Here is an 11739-nt window from a genome sequence, read left to right as displayed (position 1 = left end):
ATCTAAAAAGATAAGATCTAGCTCAAGGAAACTGTTCTCAAAACATAAGAATTGCACTACATAGGAGCACCGGCAAGTCAGTGTTACCGTGCTCACTGTCAGGCTAATGGTGGAAGAAAGTTCTTGTTCCATGAAGTTTACAACCAAACTTCATGAGATAAATCTGTCACTGCAGCAGGCCTAAGTTAGGAGCGATCAAAGCTGCCGAACATATAGGTAAAATGGAGGAACCAGGTACGGCAAAGATCAGGTATGTATGTCTTTAGGAATCACAGATGAGATATTTCAGCAATTACATTGCTAAACTTCTGGAACTAAGAGTCAGCAGTCATGTTATTTGAAAGCTTTTCAAACTGTTCTCCGTGCCAAGTGGCTGGAGAGAATAATTTCTAAGAAAAGACTAACGGCATGGCTTTGCTCACTAAAAGCCCATTACAATAATAACTGTGCGTATCTGAAGGGAATAATCATCATCCGGCCCACGAACTTGACAAGGCTCCAGGAAGAATTAGATAGGGACAGTGATACCGCCACCACCCACAATTTCACTTGATATGCTGTAAATTACAGGAAGACAAACCTTATGCCTCAAGACAGGGGCGGGCAGCTCACAGGGACATCCAGCCGGCCCGTGGCTGCCCCCAGCTACCGGCAGCAGGCACGGCATCGTGTCTGGGATGCTGTTCTTTCATGTGCCATTACTGATCATTAATCGGGTAATCAAAACAAAGTGGTCCAAGGCAGAAAAAGCAGGTTTCAACAAAAAAATTAAAATAAAACGTGATAGATGCATCTGCCTCTAGCATAACTGCTCAAGGAAAGCGGCACAAGTTACACAGCGCTGCTGTAAACTGCTCTGGAATAAAAAAGGGAACAAATGCCTTGTGGGCCACAGCCGTGATTGTGCTGGATCCTCTCCATTTCTAGCTTTCCTAGTTGAGTATTATTCAAACGGCTTTTGCAAATACTTCTTTCAGAGTCACACACTGACAGGTGAAATTCAACTAATCCTAATCTCAGTCTAATAAGCGGCACACAGCAGAAGGGAATCGAAGCTATGGAAGGGAGAATAAATCCTCAGGGAAAAGAAAAAAAAAAAAAAGAAAAAAGCCTGCAGGGGAGAACACTCTCAATCAAGACAGTCACTTTGCACCTTAATTTGCGTGTGTTAGCCTGATGCAGGCAAGAGCATCCTGGTTCATGAGACAGGGCACCGGCACACGGCATTAGCAAACAGCAGCATTAATGTGCTCCCCTCTTTCCCATCTGATGTCTTGCACTCTGTATTTATGGTACAGACCTCTCAGGACAGGGTCTCTTTCTAACCAGCCCAGAGCCAGAGCCCTTGGGTGTTTTGGTAATGCCAGCCATTCGTCAGACCAAAACCTCTTTCCCTCTGTTACTGTGGCTCGCTTGGGAAAAGACTCTGGCGTGCAGCAGGGGCAACACCCAGGTTAGAAATGGAGTATTTGAAACAGCACCAAAACTAACTTCCAGTTAGTGAGATCAGGTACCTCTGGAAGCCTCGCCTGGGGCTGATTCACCCTCTGCCGTCACTGCGCTGCGGGGGAGCCCTCCTGCCTCACCTGCAGCCTCCTCAGGCTCCCGGCTGCAACACAGCCCTGCCTCTGACAAAACTCCAATTCAAGTCTCTCCAGGAAGCCTCCCTGAGTTTTTGCACCTTTGCTAGCTCAACTCTAACGGCAACTTTGAATGCAAGAACTGCCAGCCCATTTCTGGTGTAGTATTGCCCTGTTCCTTCTCCTCTCTTTCCCCACAGGTTTGTTTCTCTCCCCTCCTTCAGTTTTCCCTCCATTCACCTTGTCTCAGTTTTGGACAGGCCTTACGCTGATGTCTAAGCCTGGCTCAGACTTCTCCCCTCTCCCCTTAGTCATCCCTAAACTAACTTCTTTCTAGATTTCACTTTTAGATCTTCTTCAAAAATATCCACATCTTTCCCTCCTGTCCCCCAGTCTATTATTTTTCCACTTTCTATACTCACATAAAACCTTGCTTTGCAAGGCAGACAGAACATCTTGAATGGTTTCTCCTCTATTCAGATCTTCTACCTCAAGTTCATTAACTTAATGAGATGAAAAATGATCGAATGGAGAAGGCTATCACACTCTGAATAATTGGCTTTTTTAATTTATTGCTCTCATGGACAAGCACAGACTGAGGCTCTATTATGTGAGACGCAGCAGAAGCACAGCAACATAAAAAGATGCTTTCTTCTTCCAAGAGACGGTGTAATGGGCTGACTGGAAGTGGAAGACTTCCTCTCCAAAGGGAATTGGAAATGACAGATGAGGGGATAAGCCATAAACAGCCTTGGAAATGAAGACCAAGATGTGTATGTGTAATGCAAAAGACACAGGAAAACTTCAAGTCCCTGCTCTGCAACAGATTTCCTGTGCAATCTTGGTCACATCACTTAGCTTTCCTGTGTCATAGCTCTCCACTGGAAATAGTACCTCACTGTCTGGTACAGTATTATGAGAGCAAATCCACCAGGAGCTGCAAGGCTTACAGGCGCTACTACAGCGTCAGGAACTGTGCAAGAGCCAAAGATGCAATGTACAATTTTATTTACAATATTTTTTGCTAATAAGTAACAGAACAGATTATATATACACTATTAGAGCTATGTATCTTCATGTATCCAAGTAATGTCCCTATTTCTCTATGTCATTAAAATCATAAAGTATTTTGTCATCATTTCAGTTTTACAGAAGAAAAACAAACAAATCCACCCAAACCAACAACAAACCACAAGCCAACTGGATTTATGACTCCCGGTACTTTTTGCAGCAGCATCCAAGGCCACAGAGCAGACATGACATTTCCCAAACCAGCCACCTCCTCCAAGTGCTGTCACCTGCTGATTAGCACTGCTAACCAGTTGACAGCTTCATCGGCTGCAAGAGTACAGCATTCAGCAGCTACTCCCCCTTCAAAACGGAGATGAGAGGCAAGTGAACCCTGCAGTTAAGAAAGGGCTATCAGGAATTAATCAGCCAGTGCACGGTGAAGCGCTGAGTTTAAGGAGACCACAAACTCACGGCGCTTGAAACCTCTGTGCTTTGGAGCTACATTCACACAAAGGGGAGCGCCACCGATGGATCCCGTATTTTGGCCCAGCCGCAGGTACCCTCAGTCCTCTTTGCAAATCCCCTGCGGGAGCAGAGCCCTCCCCTGCCCCAGCTCCATCCTCCTTCAGCAGCCAAGAGGAGCCAGATCTTGCTCACCTCTCCTCCAGGCACAGCCCCATGACCTGCGGAACACATGAGACCGGAGTGGGAGAAGGGCTCAGGGAAGGAGTAAGTTAGGAGGGGGGATAAGGCTAAGGACTCATCCTCTTGGAGCCAGCCTCCTTCCTTGCCTGAGCACTGCCCTGAGCAGCGGCACATACCCTAGCCCTTCCAATGGACCCAGATAACCTGCCAGGGTCTGGAATGATACTGTCAGAAAAATAACGTTATCTTTGCGAATTTAAAACAAGCAAAATTTTGCCAGAACGTAAAGGAAAAAAAAAATAAAATCCCAGATGAAAACCAGTTTCCTTAACAGCTGTCCATTAGTGAACATTTTTCAGTCATATCTGCAACCCAAATTTTGCACAATTCTGGTTTATGCATGACAGGCAGTAAAATAGGCTAGAGACAGAAAAGCCTCAAAGTCCCTAAATCCTCCCTATATTTCACATGAGGGGTGCCAAACAGCACAAACAACAAAAAGAAATGTGTATCTGCAACATTTTTGCAAATTTAAGATCTTTTCTCTGTATAGAAGGAAACAGATTAATTATTTTCAACCAGCATTCGCTTATTGCAATGTGAGATCAGGCAGCTATTGAAGTGTTACCACCTGCTGGGAATTTCAGAACTTCCCATATAATCCTCCCCCTTTGACATTAAAAAGGGAGTACCTCAGGTGTGCATCACATTTTATCAAAATCTAATCACTGCTGACCAGTCAGAGTGGTCAGGGCTAAAAATATGCCGCTTCTCAGAAGATATTGAGTTTAGCAAGGGAAGTATATATGTGATGTCTGCCACAGCAGGGGGCTAGAGCTGACATCCTCAAAGGCATCTCTCATTCTTATTTACACATCAGACAATTTTACATTGTTATCAGATAACGGCTTTATTAAAATTATGCATCTAAATTCACCAGGCTTACACTGACAGCACCAGATTCCCTGCATGCAAGAAAAGAAAAAAAAAAAGATAATTAGCTGGTAAAGCATATTTTCATCAACATTTGGGGTCTGACCACACAAAATTCTGGGATTTCTCAGCTCCTTTTGTATCAGCTCAGCAATGCAAGAGCTAGCTGGCCAGCAACATTTGTCCTTTGAAACCTAAGGGCTACAGTAGACTGAATATATAGATGAGATTTACTTTGGAAAATGTACAGTGGAAATAAGTTTATTAAGCCTAAGGAGATTTGGGAAGGTGTCCAAGCAATAATAAATAAGAACGCAAAGAATTAAATACATTAGATCACCCCTTATGGCATAAGGGATGGAATGCAGTGATCCATTCTTTCCTCTCCCCTCTAGATTAAAAAATATATATATATATATATATTGTTCACTGTTTCTGGAATTCCCCCTTTAATGGAGCTTATCTTAAAGATCATAGTATGGGGAATATATATTGCACAGCTGGAATAATTAGAAATATGTCTGGAAGCAAGTCTGAGGTATCATGAAGTGTCACTATTAAAAAGAGAGCTGGGAAGCTGTCTCCTACGCTTTACATTGATTTTGTTGTATAGTTACGTGATTTTGTCTGGTCTAGCGACTGATACCAAGCAGAAATCACAAAACACACTGAAAAACGCTAAAATTAATCCTACTAATCAAAGACTCGGAGTGACAGAAACATAACAGTTACTGTGCCAGCGCTACCTGCGCTTCGGGAGCGCCGAAACACCGCGCTCCGGGCGGGACGGTCCCGGCCTCGGGGGGAGACGCGATCGCAGGCAAAATCCAGGCAGAAAGCAGGCACAAAACCTCAACCTGAAGTCACACGGGTAGTTTTAAAAACCGGAATAACCAAGCGTTACGGCAAACACGCCACGGTCCTGTCAGCGCTTCTCATAAGCGACCTGCGGGCTGTCCGCAGCCTGTGCCGGTTGCGGTCCGCGCCACCCAGCCTGAGGCTTCCCGGGGCACCCCGGCGCAGCCCGGGGCTCCTCCACGGCTCCAGCCCCTCGTCCCCCGCGGCGAGGCGAGGCACCGCCGCCCGGGGGAAACGCACCCGCGCCCCGCGGACGGTGCCGGATCGACGCCCGGGGTCCCCCGCGCCCGCCCCGCCGCTGGGGGAAGCTCCGGCCGGGTCGCGGAGCAGGGGCCGCGGTTCTCCCTCCGCCCGCCCGCGCTCACCTTCCACGCTGCTGCCTTCGGCTCTTGGCGGGCGGGGCGGCCGCCGCACCGGCGCCGCCGGCGGGACGGGCGCACAGGGACGGGGCTGAAGCGCGATCGTTCCCGCTGAGAAAGCGCCGCCGGGGCTGCCCCTCGGCGGGCGGGCGCTCACTCACCTCCGGCGGCGGGGGGAGGGTTGAATGGCGGCGCGGCGCGGCTGTCAGGGCGGCTGTCAGCGGGGCGCGGGGCGGCGGCGGGCGCCGTGCGAGGGGAGCCCGCGCCCCTGGCGGCGAGGCGCGGCGAGGCGAAGCGCTGCCCTGCCCAGCCCTGCCCCGCTGGGGCCGCGCCGCCCGCACACGCCCTCCTTCCCGCCCGCCGCCGGGGTGTGGCGGCCCCTGTGGGACCGGGGCCTCCGGGAGGGACGCGCCGCGGCAGCCCGCTGAGGGAGGGACGCGCCGGGATCCTTCGCCGTGTGCGCCCCGGGCTCAGCCGCCACCCAGTCCCGGAGAGGGCTCTGCTGTGCCCCGGTGTTCAGCAGTTCTCTTCGTGGTGCGGGTTGTGTGGCGCCGGGGTGAACAGTCGTGGTCTTCTCTTCGGTCATGAAGAAGCTGGAGAGACGTGATGAGAGTCAAGGTGATGCTGGGGAGGCAGGTCAGACCTTCAGACCTGCCCAGGCTGCTATTTCTCCACAGATGTGTAGCTGTCTCCACCTCTGGCATGTCTCTGCAGGCTTCCTTTGTGGTCAGTAGCGTGTCCTCACTGCAAAATCAGTCATAGAATCATAGAATGTCCTGAGTTGGAAGGGACCCACAAGGATTGTCGAGTTCAACTCCTGTCCCTGCATGTGACAACCCCACAGTTCACACCATGTGTCTGAGGGTGTCGTCCAGTCTCTTCTTGAACACTGTCAGGTTTGGGGCTGTGACACCTCCCTGGGGAGCCTGTTCCAGTGCTCCACCACCCTCTGGGGGAAGAACCTTTTCCTCATGTCCAACCTGAACCTCCCCTGGCACATCTTCCTGCCATTCCCTCGGGTGCTGTCATTGGTCACTAAAGAGAAGAGATCAACACTTGCCCCTCCTCCTCCCCTTGTGAGGAAGCTGTAGCCGCCATGAGGTCTCCTATCAATCTCCTCCAGGCTGAACAAACCAAGTGACTTTAGCTGCTCCTCATACAACTTCCTCTCCAAACCCTTCACCAACTTCGTAGCCCTCTTCTGGACACTCTCCAGTAGCTTTATATGCTTTTTATCCTGTGTTGCCCAGAAACGCACACAGTGCTCCAGGTGAGGCCGCACCAGAGCAGAGCGGGACAATCGCCTCCCTTCCTGGCTGGCAATGCTGGGCTGGATGCACCCAGGACACAGTTGCCTTCTTGGCTGCCAGGACACACTGTTGGCTCATGTTCAGCTTGCTGTCGACCAGAACCCCCAGATCACTCTCTGCAGAGCTGCTTTCCAGCATATTGTGCCCCAGTCTGTATGTACAGCCAGGGTTGCTGTGTCCCAGGTGTAAAATCCAGCACTTGCCCTTGTTGAACTTCATGTGGTTGGTGGTTGCCCAGTTCTCCAATTTGTCCAGATCCCTCTTCAGGGCCTCTCTGCCCCTGAGAGTGTTGACAGTTCCCCCCAATTTTGTGTCATCAGCAAACTTACTAAGCAATCCCTCAAGTCCTGAGTCTAAGTAATTTACAAGACATTGAAGAGTACTGGCCCTAGGATGGACCCCTGTGGAATCCAGCTAGTGACTGGTTGCCAGTCCCTTCCTGCTGGGTGTTGGTGAAGCCATCCATCCACGCACAAGCTTGGAGCCAGGTGTTGGTCGTTGTCTCGTGAAGAGAGCAGCAGGCAGACCAGAGGCCACTTTGCAGAGTCAGCTTGCAGTGGTTAACACACGACATTAAACAGCCTCATCAATGGTGAAGAGAAGCACCAGCTCCTTAATGTGCCCATCTGCAGCCAAAGGTCATGCATGTGTGGGTATTTGTTGTGTCTAGTCTTGATGGATAATATTCAGGGACTATTGTGACTATTGTGTCCTCTTGCAGAGACACTTCTTTAAAAAAAACACAAAACTTTCCATCTGTTTTTATGCTCATCCATTTATCTCAAAGCATGATTAAATTTATTTCCCCGACATGGAATCTGTGATTTAAATACAGATCAATGGATACCCACACACCCACAAAACTACAGAATGATTTAAAGGGGCATTTAAATCAGCCAGTGTTATGTTTAATGAATCTTCCTGCTTTCCTTAATTCATCTACAATATGTGTGGACATGACATAAAGGCCCGAGAGGAAGCAATTGTCAACTTTTGGTGTCCAAAATCAAAGTGAAATGCTGCTCCTAGTTAGCTTGTATCATCTACATGACCAAGAAAATGCAACTTCCGCACAACACAAGTATCCCAGCCCCACATGAATGTTGAGCCCCAGCGGCTGATTAGGGCTGCTGCCCACCCTAGTCCCCCATCATCTTCTGCCTTCACACTTTCACTCTGCTCTGATCAACCTGCACTAAAACCCTTTTCCATATGCTCGCTGGGGTCTGCGGTGGCCAACTCTTCACAGGCACGCTGCCATCTGGAGTGCTGTCAAAAACCTCCAGGAAAGCAAGATAAACACTTGCTGAGGCACTCGGACTGTATTCTGGACAGCAAAGAGTGGAGTATTCATGTATCATAAAGATTTTCCTTGCTTGTTTTTAACATTTTAATTTGAACAATCCAAATTTGTAATATTCTCCTGTTTTGTTTTCATATGGGTGTATACATTTTTTGTTTTGGTTTTGTTTTTTTTCTTAACTGCTGGCTTTTTGGTGTCTGTGAGATTTTGTTTGATGTTTTGGAGGAGGAGGGATTCATATATGTGTGTGTGTGTCCACTGTAGTTAGTGAATGTCACTGCATTTCACCATCAGACACTTGCAGCCACATGACCTGTTCCATGTCTCACGGTGGCTCAACCCTTTCTGAACAGTGTGGTCAGCAGGACTAGAGAAGTGATCATGCCACTGTACTCAGCACTGGTGAGGCCCCCTCTTGAATACTGTGTTCAGTTTTGGGCCCCTCATCATAAGGACATTGAAGTACTGGAGAGAGTTCAGAGAAGGGCAACAAAGCTGGTGAGGGGCCTGGAGCACAAGTCTGATGAGCGGCTGAGGGAACTGGGGCTGTTTAGCCTGGAGAAAAGGAGGCTGAGGGGAGACCTTATTGCTGTCTACAACTACCTGAAAGGAGCTTGCATGGAGGGCGTTGGTCTCTTCTCCCATGTAGCAAGTGATAGGACAAGAGGAAATGGCCTCAAGTTGTACCAGGGGAGGTTTAGATTGGATACTAGGAAAAACTTCTCCACAGAAAGGGTTGTCAGGCATTGGAACAGGCTGCCCAGGGAAGTGGTGGAGTCACCATCCCTGGAGGTGTTTGAAAGGCCTTTAGGTTCTTAGGGACATGGTTTACTGCTAGAGTTAGGTTATGGTTGGACTCGATGATCCTGAGGGTCTCTTCCAACCGAAATGATTCTATGACTCTCTGACTTCAGTGCCGAGGAGTTTCCCATGTCTGGTCCTGGTCTGTGTGACCCGTCGGGCCGCAAGGACTTGGCTCCAGGCAGTGACACTGTGAAGGTGCAAAGGTGCACATGTACAACCGTGCCAGAAGCTCCTTTCACCTTGATCACGTAAGGTATCAGCTGACACAAGTGGAGGTGGCATGGCACTGGGTTTGGTTTGAGTGAAACAGGTAATAAATCTTGCGTGGTAATCAAGAAAATAATACTGTGAGGAGATTACAGATGATGGGGAAGTTCAGAGGTGAGGAAGCGTGTGGAGAATGGCTCCCTGCTTCGAAACATCTGCTGAAGTCCTGGGGCTGAAACTCCAGTCTCGCTGCCTACATTTAACATCTGAAAAATCTTATATCGGTGAGTGGTTTGCCAGGCTTTTTTCCTCTCTGACCACAACTTCTTAAAAATTTAATCAGTAAGAAAAGAATGTCGTTCCTCCATTCTAATACAGAGGAGAAAGTAAAGAAATCCACACAGCAGGAAAGAGTCTGAAATGTGGAAAGATGTTTTACTCATATCACAGTATTTTGCACTTATTATAGTGCCTTTGATCTGATGGTCTTAAGAATATTTTATGAGTTAGGAATGATCTTTGGTCTTTTTGTTTCCCACTCCTGATGAAAAAGGCTTTGTCTTCTTTTTTCTGCCAGAGTAGTGATTCACTGAGATTGTATTTGAATTGTAAAGCCAGAAACAGAACCAAGACCGTAGTTCAGGTCACTACACTCCCCCTTAATGCCTTCTTTAAGACCCATTTCACCTTTGTGTCAACATCCAAGAGGGACACAGTCCAAAAAATAGTGTTTAAAAACCACAAGTCATCCCTTATGATTACAAGATAGAAATTGTAAAGACCCCAGGTAACGAGAGGATGAGCACAGGATAAATACACAGCCTACAATATTAAACCCTTTGAAGCACACTGGATTATGTTCACACATAACACACCTGCTGTGACGCTGAGGACTAAGATCTGTCTTTGTTAGTGTGCCGTCCAAATTTCACCAGGAACATATTTTTCATTAAAATACTTGAGCGGAGCTGGTCTCTGAGGCATCTGGCTAACGGCAGATGAAATGCCGGGTTCCTTGCCATTGAAGTTGGTTTCCCTGGAGAGTGAAACACTAATAACAGAAGGGACAGGAGAAAGAGGGAGCAGACGAATACTCGTTTAGCCCACAACCATCATGTTGAGAACAAAATGAATTTAGACATCAACGGATACAAAGAGAGAGTGACCTCTAATTGCTGATCTGTAGCACCAGCTGCCGGTGTGATAAACAAGCGGGAACTGTGCAGGCAGGTCCCACCTGAGCACAAGGCCGAGGTGGCTGAAACGTGAAAGGCAGCCGTGATGGGAAGGTCAGGCAGGGAAAAGCACCCTGGCCTGTAAAAACAGGATCATCTGTTTTCCAGCTGCTGACAGCTGTGCAGAAAACACTTGCACATGTAGTGACGGGCGGCGTCAGAGGCCACGGGCAGCTGCTGCCGGCTTAGCCAGGCCAGAGCAGCCACGTCGACTCCAGCCATGAGCTGAAACTGATCTGCCTGATTTTGCCCAGCAAAATTAAGGGCATTCATATGAAGGGCACCATCACCAGATTGGCTGTGTTGGTGGTTTTCGGTGGGCATAAGGTGGTGTGTTGGTTTGTGGCTCTCTCTCCTGCCAGCACAGTTGGGTTGGGAAGAAAATGTCTTTTTTTTCTGTTGGCATAAAACCAAGATCGTGTAGTAGCACATATTGACTACAGACCACCAGGTGTGAAAGCAGGATGGCTGGCTACTGAATTCCCTTTGTGCTCTGCGTAGGGGGGAGAGATGTGACATTGTTTGTGATTTCTATCTGTTCGAAATATGCTGAAAGTCTCCTCTTGCTGATATTAAAATGACCTCAAGCTTCCTAACGGGAGCGGTAATAATATCCTGACTCAGGAGGAGAAGCGTGCAAGCAAGAGAAATCTCTATATGCCCTCATCTGCACTGGCAAAGAAGATTTAATTGTGAAACCCCCAAAGGAGTGCTGGCTGGGATCCAAGCTAGTCATCTGTTGCGGATGAGCAAGGTAAGGGCCAAAACAGTAGTGTAAATATTTGGTGGTGTAGGGGGAAACTTCAGAAAGCTGGAAAAATGGAGAAACTGAAATGTATCCTATTGGAAATGATGCCTTGGCACTGTTTAAGAAAGTTTCTCAAGCTATCAAAAAAAAAGAAAAGAAAGGTTGCACTGCCTGAAAAAAACTGCAGTCTAGACCAGAGGACTGACAAGAATACTAATGGTTTAACTACAGAAGGCATTTGAATTAATAAAAGTAAGTAGAAAAAAGGTTAAATTGTCAGGAATTGGTAGAAATCAGAAATATAAAACTGTTAAAGAACTTAAAAGAAGATGAGAGCTGCAGCCAGCACTATTGAGTGATAAAGATTTTGCTGATTTTAATATATATTTGAAACAAAAGAATGGTACCTATTTTACTGATCTACTGCTATGTGAAAAATTTGACTTGTCATTTGGAATGCAAAAGAAACACAGATGTTCAATAAATATTTCTGTTCTGTTTTGGCATGGAAAACAGATGATAGAACCATATTCCAGCATGGCAACAAAATACTTCCTGTTCCAATGCAAGCCTGAGAATGCGAAAAGAAGAGCACCTCCAGTTAAACAACCTGAAATCTGCAGCTCTGGATAAACTTGCATCCAACAACTTGTAAGAGTGATTTTCCAATCTGTTAGTCTGGTGTGGAGGTTTCAGACCCCTGGATGAATGCTCACACGCAGGGTATTAGTGGTTTGGTTGTTTTG

The sequence above is a fragment of the Streptopelia decaocto genome (genome assembly GCF_964273445.1).
Source record: "Streptopelia decaocto genome assembly, chromosome: 1".
NCBI classification, from domain to species: Eukaryota; Metazoa; Chordata; class Aves; order Columbiformes; family Columbidae; genus Streptopelia; species Streptopelia decaocto.
The sequence above is the reverse complement of the archived record's forward strand: the minus strand, read 5'-3'. Positions refer to the sequence as shown.